This window comes from Notamacropus eugenii, chromosome 4, assembly GCF_028372415.1.
Source record: "Notamacropus eugenii isolate mMacEug1 chromosome 4, mMacEug1.pri_v2, whole genome shotgun sequence".
NCBI classification, from domain to species: Eukaryota; Metazoa; Chordata; class Mammalia; order Diprotodontia; family Macropodidae; genus Notamacropus; species Notamacropus eugenii.
In genome coordinates, this window is record NC_092875.1 from 185,472,710 (window position 1) to 185,490,768 (window position 18,059).

Consider the following 18,059-nt stretch of genomic DNA (forward strand, 5'->3'; position numbering starts at 1 on the left):
TTTCTTTCCTTTCTTTCCCTCCTTCCTTTCCTCCTTCCTTCCTTCTTTCCTTCCTTCCTTCCTTTCAGAATGTATCTTCCCATTTCATCCAAACTGAAAGTACAGAAGTCACTCAGAGGCTCAATCCCACTACAAATCAAAACAGGAGCTTTGACTTGTTCCATTTCCAACCTAGGTCAAACCCACCCTCCTTAGAAAGCCTACTCCCAAGTACTCATCATACTGATGCCAGACTTAGTTCATAGCCCACTACAGCTCAAAATTCTAGAACTCAAGCAATTCACTGTTTTCAGCTTCCCTGGAAACAGGGATTACAGGCATGTGCCACCACACCAAGCCAACCATGAGTTATTCCTAGGAGGTATGTGTTCCCTTTTTCATTGTCATGTGAGCCTGTGGGAGATTGTCAGACAACCTAAATTTGAAATGTACCCATCAGCCTAGTTCAGGTATTAGAAGTAGATTGGCAGTCTGAGAATGGTTGTACTGTTTGATTTTCCCTCATTATTTATTTTGCTATTCTATCTCACTCAAATACTTGGTCATTTGATTTATGTTTTCTTCCTGGTCTGTTCACAGAAAATTCACTGGCTATGGTCAAGAATCAAATATTCTCACAGAGTTCCAGTGGCAATGCGATTCCAGAGTTGAGTGAGATACCTGTTACATACATGTCAGGTGAGGCTAATCATTCTCATGTCAGAGTCTTATAGGGATATGAAGAAAGCACTTTGTAAGCCTTAAGTCTATAGGTAAATGTTCATTATTACTATTTGTGATAGAGTAGTGAAGCTTTTCAACTCTGGTGATTTTTTTCAGTTGAATTAAAAGGAAGAAGGGTGTTTTTCCTTGCCTGGGTAAGGAGTTCCTGTTGTTCTTATTCAGACATGTCTGACTCTTTGTAGCCCCATTTGGGGTTTTCTTGGCAAAGATACTGGAGCAGTTTGCCATTTTCCTTCTCCACAGATGAGGAAACTGAGACAAATGGGTTTAGTGACTTGCCCAGCATCACAAAGCTAGTAAGTGTCTGAGGCCAGATTTAAACTCAGAAAGATGAGCCTTCCTGACTCCAGGCCTGGCACTCTATCCACTACTCCACCTAGCTGCCCTTCAGGGGCTCCTGAAGGAGTCTCAAATGTTCCAGAGTATAGGTTCTCTGGTAGAAGCCAGACTAAAATGTAAAATAGCTGCCAAGATATGAACATTCACTTCCAATGAACCCCTGTTTCTGGAGACGTGTGGTACCTTAAGTTTGTAGGTGTTGACCTTATCAGGAACTGGGGTAGCAGGTGGAGAGCCAAGCCCTGGTGGAATGCAATAAAGGATAGGAACCCAGGATATGAAGGTGTAATTGAAAAGGGAATGGGAGAGGTTTCCAAATATAGCAACAGTGCTAAAAACCAGGCCTGGTTTTGTGCCTTCTATGACTGAGTTTCAGACCTGGATATACTTAAGATCATAAAATATTAAACTTGGAAAGAACCTTAGAGGTCATCTAGTCCAATCCCCTTTTCTTACAAATGTAAAAACTGAAGTTTCAGAGTTAAAGTTATTTATAATTTCAGTCAGATCAGCAAAGAGCACCTGGGTGAGCAAGGGTACTCTCTCTCATTCTGTGTGTGTGTATGTGTATGTGTGTGTGTGTGTGTGTTTGTGTGTGTATGTGTATGAGAGAGAGAGAGAGAGAGAGAGAGAGAGAGAGAGAGAGAGAGAGAGAGAGAGAGAGAATACTTCAGATATACCATTGCCAAGTTAAAAAGCTTACAACTATGCCATGGAATGAAAAATGTGAAACCTGAGAAAATATGGCTTCATTCCATCAATCAACAAACCCTCCCTTCCCCGATGTATACTAATGCAAAGAATATAGGGTTTGGAGTCAGAGGAACTGTGTTTTCAAATCTGAGTTCTACTACTTACCACCTCTTTACATCCACAGATTTGTCATTTTTTCTCACTGGACTTTGAAAGGACTTAGACAAGGTATCTTTCACCTCTAAAGCTATGATTCTATGGTCTCATATATCCTTTTGAGCTCAAAACCCTCCCACTAAGGGAGATGGAGTCAGTTGTTAATGGACCAACCTTAGAATATGTCCTTGTCTCTGAAATATTTTGACTTTTTTTCTCTTTAATTAGTGACTCAGATGAAGGCAGAGATGACATGCTTGCCAGATTTGTAGAAGACAAAAAGCTGTCTGGGATAGCTAACATGTTGGATGCCAGCATCAGAATACAAAAAAGATTTTGACAGGCTCGAAAGATTGGCTGAATCTCAGTCAATGCACTCTCTTACAGTCAGTAGGATAATCACTAAAGAAATTGACAAAACCATCTCTTGTTGAGATGAAGATTCTGTTCAGATCTCTAGCTGTCATCAAGCACATGAGGTGCTGACATGGGAAGAGGGATTAGATAAGGAAGTTGGGACATAAAACAACCAAGCTTGTGTCTACATGACACCACAAAGAGAAAACAATTAAAAACATTTGATCAAACAGAATGTATTTGTTTTTGTTTTCATTTGATTTTCCATTTTTCTCTCTCCTACTAAAGTGAAAACTGACAAATTCTTTAAGGTTACATCAAAACTTCCTTGTGGTTATACTGGAAATAGGTGATGGGTGATGAGAGAGAGAGAGAGACCCTTATGAGGGACTATGCTTAGGATATGATGAAGTACAGCATACAAAGAAGGGAGAACTCAGTGGTGAAAGGCTTCAAAAGCATATATTATTATAACTTTGAAGGAACTAAGGATATTTAAACTGGAGAACAAAGAATTGAAGAGTAATATGATAGCTACCTTTGATTATTTAAAGGGTTGTCACAAGGAAGAGAATTGATTTGTTTTGTTTGCTCACACAGAAGAACTAGGAACAATGAGTGGTAGTTATAAAAGAAACAAAGACAAATGTAAACTTGACAAAAAGAAAAACTTTCGAACGATTAGAGAGCTATCCAAAAATGGAATAGGCAACTTTGGAAGGTGAGATTCCCTCTCAGTGGGGGTTTTGAAGAAAAATCTGGATGATCATTTGTTGAGTATGATACAGAAGGGAAAAGGATGGTTGAATTTGTTGACCTCTGAGGTTCTTTCCCACTGTGAGATTCTGTGGTTAGAGCAGATGGTAAGATAGCGTGTTTCTTAGTATGTTATTCCTGTCTTGCCTCTCTAGAACTTGCTTTGGTAGTAACAGATTCTTTGAAATGTTCAACTTCAGTATTGGGCATTGAATGGATATAAGGAATATTCAAGAGAAACTAGATCCCTAGGGGCTGTTATTGCATTTTTCTTCTCCTTGGGAGCCAAATTAATTAAAATGCACTACTCTGTTACTCGTTCATGTATTCCAAACATGCCTGAGTTTGCTACTATTGTATTAGCTCCAATGTTTTGCAGATAACCAAAGACACCTAGCTTTCCAAAAGAAAACTGATGGTTAGTTATAATCCTTCAAGGGTTTGACAAATACTTGCTGTCAAGGAAAAATCTTCATATAAGCAAATAAACTGAGGGACATTGAATCACTGAATGTATCTTATCATTAGAGGTTTTAAGGAATCATAAATTTCCCACAAATCTTTGTGAACTCTAAATGTATAATATCAAGATGCAGAGAATAAGATTGAAATAGAAAATGGGTGAGATGTCACAGGGTGACTTTTTTCTTTTCCTTTTTAAGCTTTGACACATTTCAGAGATGTGTTTTTAAGTTTACTGCAATGTTTTCTTTAAATTACCATCTACAAAAATCTTTTTATGTTGTGCTATGTACATGGAAATGTGAGTTGGTTTTCTTGGGGGATCTTTTTGTATCTAAGTTCAAAATGAATTTTAAAAAGAAAAATAATAATATTAACTAATGCTTTAAAGTTGGAAAAGAACTTTACAGATATTATCTCATTTTATCGTGACAACAAGTCTGATAGGTAGATACTATTATTATCCATATGTTAAAGAAGAGAAAACTGAGACAGATGGATGTTAAGTGACTCACTCAAGGTCACGCAGCTAATTAGTATCTATGGCCAGATTTCTTCCTGACTCCAGGTCAAGTACTTTATACACTACAATACCTAGCTGCTTGACTACTTTGTATATGTGTATATACACATATGTGTACATATATGATATATATGTATTGATTGGAGAATATCTCCCTCCTCCACCCAGATTAAACTCAAGTATGTTCTGCTACATGATAAGTATTGTAAAGGACTCATCCTTAACATTTTTAGGATCATAGTATTTAGAACCAAACTGGTTTGCTATGTAGTTTAATCCCTTCAGTTTTTACAGGTTAGGAAACTGAACCCCAGAGGCATTAAGCAACTTTTTCAAGGTCACAGAACTTGAAAGTATATATATCCAGTGTGCTTTCTACTGTGTCACAGAAGGGAGGATATATTTTTACATGCTGAGGTTCCATTCTCCTGTGTTGTAATACATGGGAGCTAAGAATTCATTTATTCTTAGTCATCAAAACTTTTCAGTTGAATTTGAGAAATTTTTATAGCTATATACTATGTTCAAAACATTCTGATAGGTTCTCTTTCTCTACTTCTAAAGGTAATGGAAGAGAAGCAATTTTTAAAATGACTTCTTAGACCAAAGTTACTTCTTTTTTTTTGATATTTTATATAATTTTTTTTTCAGTTCTTAACATTCATTTCCACAAAAATTTGAATTCAGAATTTTCTCCCCATCTCTTCCCACCCCATGCATGCACCACATCCACCCCTTCCTCCAGTCTGTCCTCCCTTCTATTATCCATCCTTCTTCCATCCCCCTTCCCCTCTATTTTCCTTTAGGGCAAAATAGATGTCTATACTCCATTGTCTGTGTATAGCATAATTTCCAGTTGCATGGTAAAACAATTTTTAACATTCATTCTTAAAGCTTTGAGTTCCATATTCTCTCCCTCCCTCCCCACCCACCCTCATTAAGAAAACAAGCAATCCAATATAGGTCATACATGTGTAACAATGCAAAGTACTTCCGTAATAGTTATTTTGTAAAAGACTAACCACATTTCCCTCTGTTCTATCTGGCCCTTCATTTATTCCATTCTCTCCCTTGACCTGTCCTCCACAATAGTGGAGGATTTGATTATCCCTTTCTCCAATTTGCTGTCCCATCTATTATCTTCCCTCTCCTATTCCCTTCCCCCTTGCCTTCCTGCAGGATGAAATAGATTTCCATATCCAATGAAGTGTGTTATTCGCTCCTTAAGTCAAATCCCATGAGAGTAAGGCTCAATTACTTCCTTTCCTCTCCCCCCTCTTTCCCTCCATTGTAAAAGCTCTTTCTTCCCTCTTTTGTGTGAAATGATTTGCTACACTCTACCCTTCCCTTTCTCTTACTCCTAATACATCCCATTCAGCAGTGAATTTTATTTTTTTTAGTTATTCTCCCTTCATATTCAGCTCACCGTGTCCTTTTCATATATATATATGTATGTATACACACATATATATATATACACATACATATATATGCACATATATATATACACCCATACACTCATGTACATATATACATACCTCCACAGATATAATATACACATACATACATACATACCCATACCCGCCTACATTTATATATTCCCTCTAACTACCCTAATACTGGAAAAGGTCTCTTGAGTTACAAATAACATCTTTCCATGTGGGAATGCAAAGAGATCAACTTTAATGAGCTCCCTAAAGCTTCTCTTTCCTCTTTACCTTTTTGTGTTTCTCTTGATTCTTATATTTGAAAGTTAAATTTTCTATTCAGCTCTGGTCTTCTCAACAAGAATGCTTGGAAGTCCTCTATTTCATTGAAATTCCATTTTTTCCCTTAAAGTATTATACTCAGTTTTACTGGGTAGGTAATTCTTGGTTTTAATCCTATCTCCTTTGACCTCTGGAATATTATATTTCAAGCCCTTCAGTCCCTTAGTGTAGAAGCTGCTAAATCCTGTGTTATCCTGATTGTATTTCCACCATACTTGAATTGTTTCTTTCTGGCTGCTTGTAATATTTTCTCCTTGACCTAGGAACTCTGGAATTTGGCTACAATATTCCTAGGAGTTTTCCTTTTGAGATCTCTTTCAGGAGGTGATTAGTGAATTCTTTCCACTTCTATTTTACCCTCTCTAGAATATCTGGGCAGTTTTCCTTGAGAATTTCTTGGAAGATGATGTCTAGGCTCTTTTTTGATCATGGTTTTCAAGTAGTCTCAAAAATTTAAAATTATCTCTCCTGTATCTATTTTCCAGGTCAGTTGTTTATCCAATGAGATATTTCACATTGTCTTTTCTTTTTTCATTCTTTTGGTTTTGTTTTGTAATTTCTTGGTTTCTCATAAAGTCATTAGCTTCCATCTGTTCCATTCTAATTTTGAAAGAACTGTTTTCTTCAGTGAGCTTTTGAACCTCCTTTTCCATTTGGCTAATTCTGCTTTTTAAAGTATTCTTCTCCTCATTGCCTTTTTGGACCTCTTTTGCCACTTGGGTTAGTCTATTTTTAAAAGTGTTATTTTCTTCAGCATTTTTTTGGGTCTCCTTTAGCAAACTGTGGTCTCACTTTTCATGATTTTCTTGCATCACTCTCATTTCTCTTCCCCATTTTTCCTCCACCTCTCTTACTTGATTTTCAAAATCCTTCTTGAACTCTTTCATGGCCTGAGACCATTGCACGTTTATTTTGGAGGTTTTAGATACGGAAGGCTTGACTTTTATGTCTTCCTCTGGTAGCATGCTTTGTTCTTTCTCATCTGAAAGGATGGAAGAAAATACCTGTTCACCAAGAAAGTAACCTTCTACAGTCTTATTTTTTTCCCTTTTTTGAGCATTTTCCCAGCCAGTTACTTGACTTTTGAGTACTTTGTCAAGTGAAGGGTATACTCTAGGGACCTGTAAGTTCTCAGTTCCTCCAAGGAGGCACAATCAAGGGAGAAGAGTCTACTCCTCTCCTGGCCTGCACTCTGGTCTGTGAGCAACCGCAAGCATTCTTTTCTGCCTTGGAACTACAAGCAGGATTCCCTCTTCAGAGCCTCTACCAACTCCACCACTCTTCCTCACTCTAGGACCACCACTCACAGCTTGATTCCCCCAGGGTCTTTAGGTTGAGTACTTCAAAAGTGGATGCCACTGCTGCAGTGGCTTCCCCTGCCCTGGGACGGGGGCCAGATGGCACTCCCCTCTCATCCAGGTGAAAGAGCTTTCTTACCGACCTTTGAAGCTGTCTTTGGCATTTGTGGGTTGAGAAATCTGGGAACCACAGCAGCTACTCATGATTCCACACCCTGAGGCCTGCTCCAGTCCTGCCCAGCAACCAAGGCTGGGCTGTGTTCCACTCTGAGCCCAGTGTGATAAACCTTTCCTGTTGGCCTTCCAGGATATCTTGGGATGGAAATCTCTTTCACTCTGTTGTTTTGTGACTTCTGCTGCTCTAGAATTTGTTTAGAGTCATTTTTACATGTATTTTATAGGCTATGGGGAGAGAACTAGAGCACATCCATCTTTCTACTCTGCCATCTTGCCTCTGTCCCTGATCAAAGTTACTTCTTAAGAAAAAAAAATGTGAATGAGTGAAATGTGCTAAACTACACTAATGAGATATACTCTGAATTCATATTGTCTGACTTCAACTGGACCCTCACTGTTACCTGCAATCCTTTGATATTTCCCCAGTTGGCGGTCACATTTTCCACTTCTGTTCATCCAGATTTTCTCTTCTTTCCTCAAGTTCCAATTACAATCCATATCTCCCTCTTCAGCAGATGACCTCACTTTACTGAAAAAACTGAAGCACTTCTTCATAGCCCCTATCCTATCTCTTAAAGTTTTTCTATGTCTCCACCCATTGTCATTGCCTTTGCTCCAGCCTCAGACTTAGAAGTATACTTTTCTCCTTTCCAAGTCTAACTCTTCATCCTTCTACTTGTATCTTTGGTCCCACCCACTCATTTTCAGGAACTTGCTCCACAACCATTTTTTTCTTCTCTCGTTTCCTTTTCTCTTTTCTCTTCTCCTCTCTTCTCCTCTTCTCTCTCTTCCCTCCTCTTCTTCTGCCAGCCCTAAGCCAAAGGATGTTAACCTAACTGCTCTAGCTGATGCGAATGAAGTAATACACAGCCAAGCCAATGGATAAAAGTGGAAAAGACTTCAGCTGATCATGAGAGAGCAAGCCCACAACCTCCAGCAGATCGACTCCTCTCACAGACATACTACACCCTAAGAGCCCAGTAGCCAAACTCCCTGGCCAGTACAGCCTAACATAAGAAGCCCAAGGCATAACATCCTGCCCTGCTCAGTCCAGAACCCAGTGACCAAGCACTCTTCCATGGTCCCATGCAGGAAGAGAATCTATTGACTCTCATTCTGCTCTCTGGAGTCAAGGAGGATAAATTAAATCCTTCTAATCTCTCGTTCTGTCCTGATAAATCTAAATTCTATCATGCTATCACTGTGGACAAAATGGGAAGATATGGGCTGGATGATTCTAAATAGGTCAAAGCAGAGTTGATTGAATGATCAGACCCAAAGAGTCATCACTGATGAGTGTAACAACTTGAGAGAAAACTTCTATTGGTATTCCCCAGAGATCTGCCCTTGGCCTTGAGAAGGTGCAGGTTAAGGCAATCCCGATGCCTAGCACCCTAGGTCTTCACTAAATATTAAATCATGACAATGAACTCTTGGCTCAGTTTCTTATTACTCAACCTCAAACATGTTTAACTTCAAACTGTTCAAATCTAGGATGGATGATGACTAAAACACCAAGATGATCCTAGTTTTCAGGCTGAAGTCATGCCCTAAGCCTAGACTGTAGTTATCCCTCAAACCACAGCATGCTGGTTCTATACTTAAATTAAAAGCTTGCCCTCAGCTGCCAGGAGCTGCCTGCAGTCTTCAGTTCCCTTTGGTACAAACTGGCCCTGCAATGCAAAGGGATTTTTGAAGCCAGCATGCCTTGCTTTTCAAAGGCACAAAGGCCATTAGAACAGTTTTGGAAATGGCTTCAGAAACAACAGATGGCTCTGTAGCATATGGCACACCATAAATAAGAAGGTTCCAAGGGAGCCTCTAGTTCTCCTTTCCCCTTCAGGGAGACTTTCCTAACCACCCCCTCCCCAGACAGAAGTGAGCTCTGTTTCTGTCTTTGTCTCTCTTTGTATCTATCTCTATCTCTGTCTCTCTCTCCGTGTCTCCATCTTTATATGTCTGTCCTTTATATATCTCTCTGTCTCTAGATATCTCTCTGAATATCTCTGTCTCTTTGTCTTGGTCTGCTTCTGTTTCTGTGTCTGTCTCTTTCTCTGTCTCTTTCTTCTTTCTCCCTCTCTTTATTTTTCTCTCAACTGCTATAGCACTGTTGTCCATAAGAATTCTGAGATACTTTTCTTCCCATTTCCACTCCCCCTTCATGAGTGGGGTCCCCAGAGAGCTTGGCTAGCTACATCTCTCTTCCAGGGTTCTACAGGTACCCCTGAGAGGGTCAGGGGTGATTCTATAATGCCATCGGCTTAAACCTCTACCAATGCTTCCCTTCATAATTATTCAGTGAAAACTATTTATCTAGCCAACCTTGACTAGCTTTTGGAAAGAGGTATTTATTAACATGGTACGATAAGAGTAATCGGTACAAAGCATCCTTCTGAAAAGTCTATGAAAGATTCTCCCACAAATACATATTTGTATTTTGTATATGTATTTGTATGTGTATTATTTTATATTAGGGCAGGTGATGCAATGGATAGAGTACCATACTTGGAGTTCAAATCCAGCCCCAGAAACTTAACTATCTGTGTGACTTTGGGCAAGTCATTTAACACCTGTTTGCCTGAGTTTCCTCATCTGTAAAATGGGTATGACAATAGTACCTATCTTGCAATATTGTTTTAAGAATTAAATGAAATAATAATTGTGAAGTGCTTAGCACATAGTAGGCCCTATATAAATGCTAGCTGTTGTTATTATACAGATTCCAAGGGAAAATAAGCTCAAGCTTGGAGAACATATGTGGCAAAGAGGTAAATCACAATTCTTGGCTGTTGGAAGCCCTTCTCTCCTATCCATGAGATGCTCAAGAAGTTACCTGTAAAGGTAGGAGGTGAATCTTTATCCCTTTTTGTCCTTTTCTCTCAATGCAGATGCTGCTGTTAGCTGATCTAGAGATGCCATTCAGAATACTTATGGGTAGATGGGAAGATGGGAAGTCCAGCATCCTCTGGACTCTCCAAAGCTGGAAGAGTTCTCATCCTGTCCAAAATGGGGAGTGGGAAGAGGGCACCTGGCCAAAGCTGAAAACCTGCTCCCCCTGCCTTGCCTACCATTACTCCTACCTCCAGCCAGTTTCTTCTCAGGTTTCAGCTAGAACTCCATTCTGGCTCCAATTTCTGAAATCTCTCTTCCCAGTTAACTCAACTCTTTTATCTGAGAGCCATCAAGGAGGTGTAATGAATTCCAAAGCCAAGTTTTGTCCAGCATCATTTCACTTCATCCAATGGTTTTCAAAGTCTTTTCCCACAGTCTTGATGCCTATAATTGATTGAGCAAAAGTGTTCTCACCTAGTTAGGATATCAAGGCTAAAATGGGATGGGGTGACTTTAACCCTTCCATTACAGCACATTATTTTCAGTTTCATTCATTTGGCATTTGGCATATAGTAGTATTTCACTTTTCAGGTGAACCCTAACTTGTTATTTGACCTTGATCAGATGACTTTATTCTTTGACCCTCAATTTTTTATCCATATAATGAAAGGATTGGCTTGGATATTCTCTAAATTCCCTCTCCTCCCACTTCCCTCATGCCAGACAGGCATCCTAGGGCCAAGAGAGCCTGTCTAAGACCCCAGGCAGTATCCTTCTCTCCCAAACCTTCCTATCAATTCCCCTTTTCCCTTACCCATTCTTGGTTAGATACTAACCTCCCACTTCCCACCCCATCCCTACCCCTTTGGGAAGGAATCAATTACCTCCATTTCAGTAGATGCTGAGCTATTGGAATAGCCTTCTAGGTTGTCCTGCTTTGGGTCTCTGTCCTCTCCAATCCATTTTGCACACAGCTATAAGATTGATCCTCCTAAAGGACATGTCTGTCTATATTTTCTCTTGCTAAAGAATTTTCAGTGGTTCCCCATGCCTGTAAGGACAAAACACACACTCCATAGTTTGGCATTTAAAGGCTTTCACAATCTGGCACAAGCCTATCTTTCCAGATTTATTGCACATTGTTCTTCCTCACACACTCTACAAACTAGCTAAACAACTTGCCATTTCCTCAATATGAAATCTGGCATCCCTGCTGTGCTTTTCTTCCTCACTTCATCCCATTGCCATCTCTAGCCTTCTTCAAGGCTCAGCTTTGTACCACCTCCCATATGAAGCTTTGCTTGATCTTCCCCCTTCCTCAATAACTTTATGCTTTTCAGGTGAGTTGCATGCCTTCCTGCATGGAGACAGAGGGCTGGATAAGATGACCTTGGGCAATCTATGCCAGCTACTAACTCCTAGCAGGTAACCCTGGGCAAAATGGTGTAGTAGGCGAGGTCTGTCTTGTCAGAACCTGCTTTGAAGACAAGATCATATCACATATTTGTACTTTAGTGTGAATTTTTAAACGAGATTTTTATAGATATTTTCTGTTCTTATACCATTACCTTATATTCTTATATCACTTATATCCCTTTCTTCCTCCTCCCAGAGAGCCTTCTTTTATGAAAAACAGTATAATTGGAGGAAAAAAATTAGCACAACTCACCAATACATTGAAAATGCCTAAAGTACATGCAGTTCATAGCACCTATGGACCTCCTACCTCCACAAAGAGATAGCTTGGGGTGTCTTCTCATATACCTTCATTCTAGTCTTGCTTGATTTTTATAATTTCACAACATCTTGGTTTTTTGGTGAGTAGTTGTTTTTAAATTTTGATAGTTATTGTGTATAGCTTTCTTGACCATGCTTACTTTGTATCAGTTCATATAGTTTATTTCATACTTCTCTATATGAAATATATACTTCATCACACATATCATTTCTCACAGCCCATATTATTCCATTACATTCACGTACACAATCTATTTAGTCATTCCCCAGCTTACAGGTATCTACTTTGCTTTTCAATTCTTAGCTATCACAAAAAGGACTGCTTTAAGTAAACCTCATTGTCCTGCAACATCTCACCCTTGGGACTCTATTTTGACAATTAACTCCAAGCGTAAAGCAGCTGCTTAATAAATGTTCGTTGATTGATTGATTGATTGGAACATATAGGAACTTATTCTTTTCAGTAGCTTCCTCAGTTACTAAGCCTAGAAATGGAGTCTCTAGTTCAAAGGGTGGGGACGTTTTAGTCACTTTATTTGCATAATTTCAAATTGCTTTCCAAAATGGTTTTACCATTTCACAGCTCCCTCAATAATGTGTTAGTGTGCCTCCATTTAAGAAGGCAGCTTAGCTACAAAAATCTCATTTTTCACTTGCCTGCACTACTTTGGGGTGTCTCTGACTTTTCCACCATGCCCCTGAGTACCTTCCCCTCCACAGCACTCCTCCTATTTCAGCTTCCTTTTATGTGTTATCATCCTCCATTAGACTGTAAGTTGCTTGAGGACAGGGACTGTTTCCTTTTTTGTATTGGTATCCCAGCATTTAATATAGTGACTGGCACATAGTAGGTACTTTAAAAAATGCTGATTAATTGATTGGAGCATATGAGGTCTTTCTTCTTTTCCATAACTTCCTTGGGGACTAAGCCTGGTAATAAAATCTCTGGTTCAAAGGGTATGGATCTTTTAGCCACTTTATTTGTATAATTTCAAATTGCTTTTCAAGATGGTTGTACCATTTCAAAGCTCCATCAACAAGGTAATGGTGAACCTATCCTTCCACAAACCCCCAACATGGAGTATTGCCAATTGTTTTTAATCTTTTCTGATTTGAAGGGTTTGACGTGAAACCTTAGGGCTGATTTGATTTTATTTCTCTTAACATTAGTGATTTGGAGCATTTGTTCATGTACTTCGCAATTCTCTTAAGAATTCTTTGTTCATATCCTTCGACCACTTATCTATCAGGGAATGAACTTACTGTAAATTTAGGTAAAAAAAAAGTTACTTCTCTCAGGGGCATGTTCATTCTAAACCAGTGCTCTCATTAGGTTAGTCAAGGCAATCAGACAGCTAGATTACAGAGTTGATAAAGCACTGGGCCTGGAATCAGGAAGACCTCAGTTCAAATCCAGCCTCAGATACTTGCTAACTGTGCAGTCACTACACCTCTTTCTGCCTCCAAGAGCAAGAACTAGTCTCCTAAAAAAGGAGATGGGTCATCTTCAATCATCCTAACCTATATCTTGCCACTGGACCCAGATAGCCTCGGAGGAGAAAGTGAGGCTGGTGATCTTGCACCACCTCACTTAAATCTAGTTCACTTGCAAGTCATGGCATCATCTCCTGATGTCGTGATCCTCCTCCTCACTTGTAAAAATGGGGATGATAATAATAGCACCTACCTCCCAGGGTTGTTTTAAAGATCAAATGAAATAATATTTGTAAAGTGCGCAGTGCTGGTTACATAGTAGCTACTTGATCAATGTTTGTTTCTTCCTCTTCCTCCACATATTAAGTACTTACTATGTATCAGACACTGGGATAAATAAATGCTAAAAAGTCAAAAAACACAGTCTCTGTCCTTAAGGAGCTCACATTCTAACAGGAAGAAAACATTTAACAGCTATGTACATCCTAGATGTGTACAGTGTGATTGGGGAACTATCTTAGAAGAATCAAAGGAATTGTGGGTAAAGGCTTTTTCCCCAGGTAAAGAAACTTCAGATAGAAGGAAAAGATATTGAGGGCAGGGGCAGGAAAGAAACAGGGGTTTTCCTGGCTTATGGAATCACAGCTGCCTACTTCACCCTCTGCTGGGTGGTCAGTGCTGACTTCACCCTCCTCTGGTCGGTCATTCTGACTTTACCCTCCTCTGGTCAGTCAGTCCTGATTCCTAGGCAGGGCTCTGCCTAAAAGGAAGCAGAAGCAGAACTATTCTTTTCATGCCTAGCTGTGTCTGTAGAGATAAATTGAAGTGAAGGTCGGAAGCAATTATCCAGCAATTATCAAAACTTCCCATTAGCTGGGAGGTGGGTGAGGGAGGACAAGCTAATTGACTTTCTCTGAAGATTTTTTGTGACTTGTTTCTGCCTTACCCCAGAGGGAAGAACTAAAACTAATGGGCAGAAGTTGTAGGGTTGGACATTTCATTTCAGTATAAAGAAAAATTGACTAACAATCTTAGCTAGCCAACAAGAGGAGGGCCATCTGGAGGACAGGGGACAGAGCTGTGGTGTGCCTGCTGACACAAGGTTTTCAAGCAGAGGAGGATGAATCCTTGTTAGTGACATCTTAGACAGGAATGGTGCTTTAAATATATATTAGGTTGGTGACCTCTGAGGCCTCTCCCAACTGCAATTCTATGAATCTGTGAAATGCCCCAGAGGACTAACACCAAAGAGTGACATGGGCTGAGATAAGGCTAGGGGGAGGGTAAAATGGATTTTATCTCTGTAGCAAAATTGTGAAGCAGGACAAAAAACATGAACTCCTAGTCCTTTGGCCCTCCAGCCAAAACCAGACCTCTATCCCAGGGCCCTGACCTTTCTTGGCCCCCAGTATCTAAAGCCTGGGCTTCCCACCAAAAGTGTCTCTCAGATCACCCCTTGTACATAATTTCTTACTCAGCCTATCTATGTACATGTTGCCTTTGCCTGCCACAATGCTAGGTGTGGGCTTCCTATCTCCACTAGCTCCGTGGGACACAGTTCTGTCTTTGTCTACAGAATACACACCCAGGCATGTTGTGGTCTCATCTGAATGCATCGGAGATTATCAAGCTTGTGAGACAAAGGGTTCCTCCCCAGGTTACACCCCAAAGAGTTTGTCTATAGCTCCCACCCAGGGTTTGCAAAGATCAATTCAGCGAAACAATTTCATAACAAGGTAAGAAACTAGAGTCTGGAGGAACTTGTTTTAGATAAAAAAAAATGTAGGCTGGCTTTCATAACAGGCCTTCCTCCTGGTTCCCAGTAGCCAACATACTCCAAGGCTTGTTTCAGTTTTCAGACTTTGTACCCCAGGCTGTTAACTGACCTTTTCCAACCTGGATAGATATTAGTTTGGGACAGGGGTGGGGAACCTGCAACATTGGGGTCACATGTGGCCACATGTGAGTTCAGTCAAAGGGCCACACTTAGGGATCTAGAGGACCACATATGGCCTCGAGCCCACAGGTTCCCCACCCCTGGTCTGAGATAACTGACAGCACACACATTACCTGAGATTTCTGGATATCAGCTTATCCACAGGACTAACTGTGACTGCTGAGTGCTTAGATCTTATAACCTTGACTTCAGGGATTCTGAAATAGGGATTCTAATCCTGAGACTGAAGGAAGGGAAGCAGACACTGTATTCAGTCCCTTGCTGGTGCCTCCACACTTTGCTTTAAAAAAGAAAAATTCTGGGAAGGGGAAATAGGTCAGTCACCTGCTAAAAATAAACCTGAGAAGGTGTTTGGGAAAGTAGCCCATTTCCCACACTGTGAAAAGAAAACAACTGAAGAATTATGTCCAGAAAAGAGTCAGGGCTTGCAGGGAATGGAAAAGAAGCAAACTTAATATTTGGGTTGTTCAAATCTCTGTCATACTAGTACCATGGAGAGGTAGGCACATGAAGCATGCAGGATAGAAGTCATGTCTACCAAGGTCACAGATTCTGGTAGGCAAGAGGTCCAGATGCCAGAGGAGGCAGCATAAACAGGCAGAAACTACAGGTCTAAGCAGGCAGATTGAGAGGAATAGAGGCCAGGGAACTAAACCAAGACAAGGATCAGGAACACTGGGGAAAAGACTGGGAAACATAAATTCAGGACCCACAAATTCTAAAAATATTGTTTTTATCCAGTTTTTCTTGTTCACACGCTTTTTCTTTTTCTGTATCTTCAGTCTTTCAGCCATCACCTGCATTTTCAAATACATCCATTCTCCTCTACCAACCCACGCTCTACATGGAGTATTTCTTCCCCAAACTACCTTGTATAAATTTGTATACACTCATATGTTGTTGTTGCCCATGTTGTCTCTTTTGTTAGGCTATAAACTTCTTGAGAGGAGGGACTGTTTTTCTTTTGTCTTCATATCCTCAAGACTTAGTACAATGTCTGGCACAAGACACATGCTTAATAAATGCTTGTTGAATGAGGCAGGGGCAGAGTCAAGATGGAGGAGTAATAAGAAAGCAATGTGGGGAGCTCCTATCACAGACTCCTCCAAACAAATCTAGAAAAGGCCTCAGACAAAATCCTGATGGGGAAATTCAGAAAAAGTCATGGTGAGTCATTTTGACTGGCACCTGTCCCGAATGCAGTTCCTCAGTATGAGAATGGCCCAATATAGTGTGGGAATGTTTTTTGCTGTTGTACACAATCTCTCCTTAGATGCTGGAATACTCCAAGAACAGCAGCTTGAGCTCCTGCTAAGACCTCTGGCACAAAGGAAACCAGCCTATAACACAGAGGCATAACCAGAGCAGAAATTCCAGACCAAAGGAGAACCTACAATTCTGCTGCCTTGAGCCAAGAGCTTTCCAGTGGCCTGATGAGGCAAAGTCTAGTAGCAGTTTACTCTTACACATACCCAAACCCAGGTCAGGAATTTGCAGAGCTCAGGCCATGGGGGCAACAGTTAGACTCTGCCCTGAATCAGGCCATTTTGGGAGCATTGAAAACTTCCATGTCCCCAGTCTATCCCTGAGACCATGGAACAACACAATGCTAAATACCCCCTAAGAAACCAGCAACTGGACCAGGCCAGATCTTCCCAATTAAAGTACAGAGATCCTGGCCCTAATGTCAAATCTGTAGGTCAGAAAGTAGGCTGGAAGAATGGGCAAACAAGAAAAGAACCTCATCATAATGAACTATTATGGTAGAAGGGACACTCAAGAGAATGGCTCCAAAATATCTATAAGTAAGACCTCAGAGGAAAACACATCTTGAGCACAAACTCAACTAGAAATTCTGGAAAGATAAAGCAAGCAGGTTTTTTTTTTAAGAGTTAGAAATTCTTTATTTTTTTTTAATGGAATGAGAGCACTTAAGGGAAAAAATGGAAAAAGAAATGAGAAGTATAGAAGAAAGAAATGGAAAGAAAATTAATAGCTTAGCACAAGAGGTATAAAACCTTGTTCGAGCAACAAACTCCTTGAAATTCCAAATGGACCAAATCGAAACCAGTGACTCCATGAGTCTACCAGAAATATTCAAGAAAGTTAATAGGCTGAGGGGAGAAAGGAAGAAAATGTAAGAAATCTCACAGCAAAAACAATTGACCTGGAAAATACATTGAAGAGAAAAAAAATTGAAAATCATTGGACTATCTGAATACCACAAACAAAAAAAAAAAAGAGTTTACATATCATATTTCAACAAGTGCCCAGATTTCTTAGAACCAAATAGCAATGTGAAAATAGAGAGAATCCATCATAGATGGATGGGAAAGAAATCCCCAAATGAATATTCTCAGGAACATCCTAGCTAAAATTCAGAGCTTCTAGTTCAAAGAAAAAAACACTACAAATATCCAAAAAGAAAGAATTCAGTACCCAGGACCCACAGTCAGGCTCACACAGGATTTAGTAGCCACCACTATCAAGGAGTAGAAAACTTAGAATATGATATTCCAAAAGGCAAGGGATATGGGTTTACTGCCAACAATAACTTCTCAAAAAATTGCCTATAATACTACAGGGGAAAAATAGAGGACTTCTAATTCTAAGCATTGTTGATGAAAAGACCAGAAAGCTATGTAGAAACTTTGAAGTTCAAACACAAGAGTAAAGAAAAACATAAAAAGATAAACATGAATGGAAAATGATAAAGGACTAAATGAAGATAAATTATTTACATTCAGATATAGGGAAATGATATGGATCCCCTCTGATTCCTATCATTATCAGGGTACATAGAGGGAGTTCAATTAGACAAAGCTTGGGAGTGATTTTGTTATGTT

General features: G+C 39.9%; 1 protein-coding gene across 6 annotated transcripts in view; it reads left to right on the plus strand.

Moving 5' to 3' along the window:
• Positions 1–277: 277 nt before the first annotated feature.
• Positions 278–18,059, plus strand: part of SIRT5 (sirtuin 5) — a 117,919-nt gene continuing 100,137 nt past the window's right edge. For 2 of the 6 annotated variants that reach the window (XM_072603864.1, XM_072603867.1), the window contains exons 1-3: positions 278–361; positions 580–678; positions 9,973–10,094. The gene's annotated coding sequence lies outside the window, so the exon portion shown is untranslated. Of the gene's footprint in view, positions 450–579; positions 679–1,939; positions 1,984–9,972; positions 10,095–18,059 lie in introns of all 6 variants that reach the window. The other 4 variants (XM_072603865.1, XM_072603868.1, XM_072603870.1 and 1 more) reach the window with 3 other exon arrangements.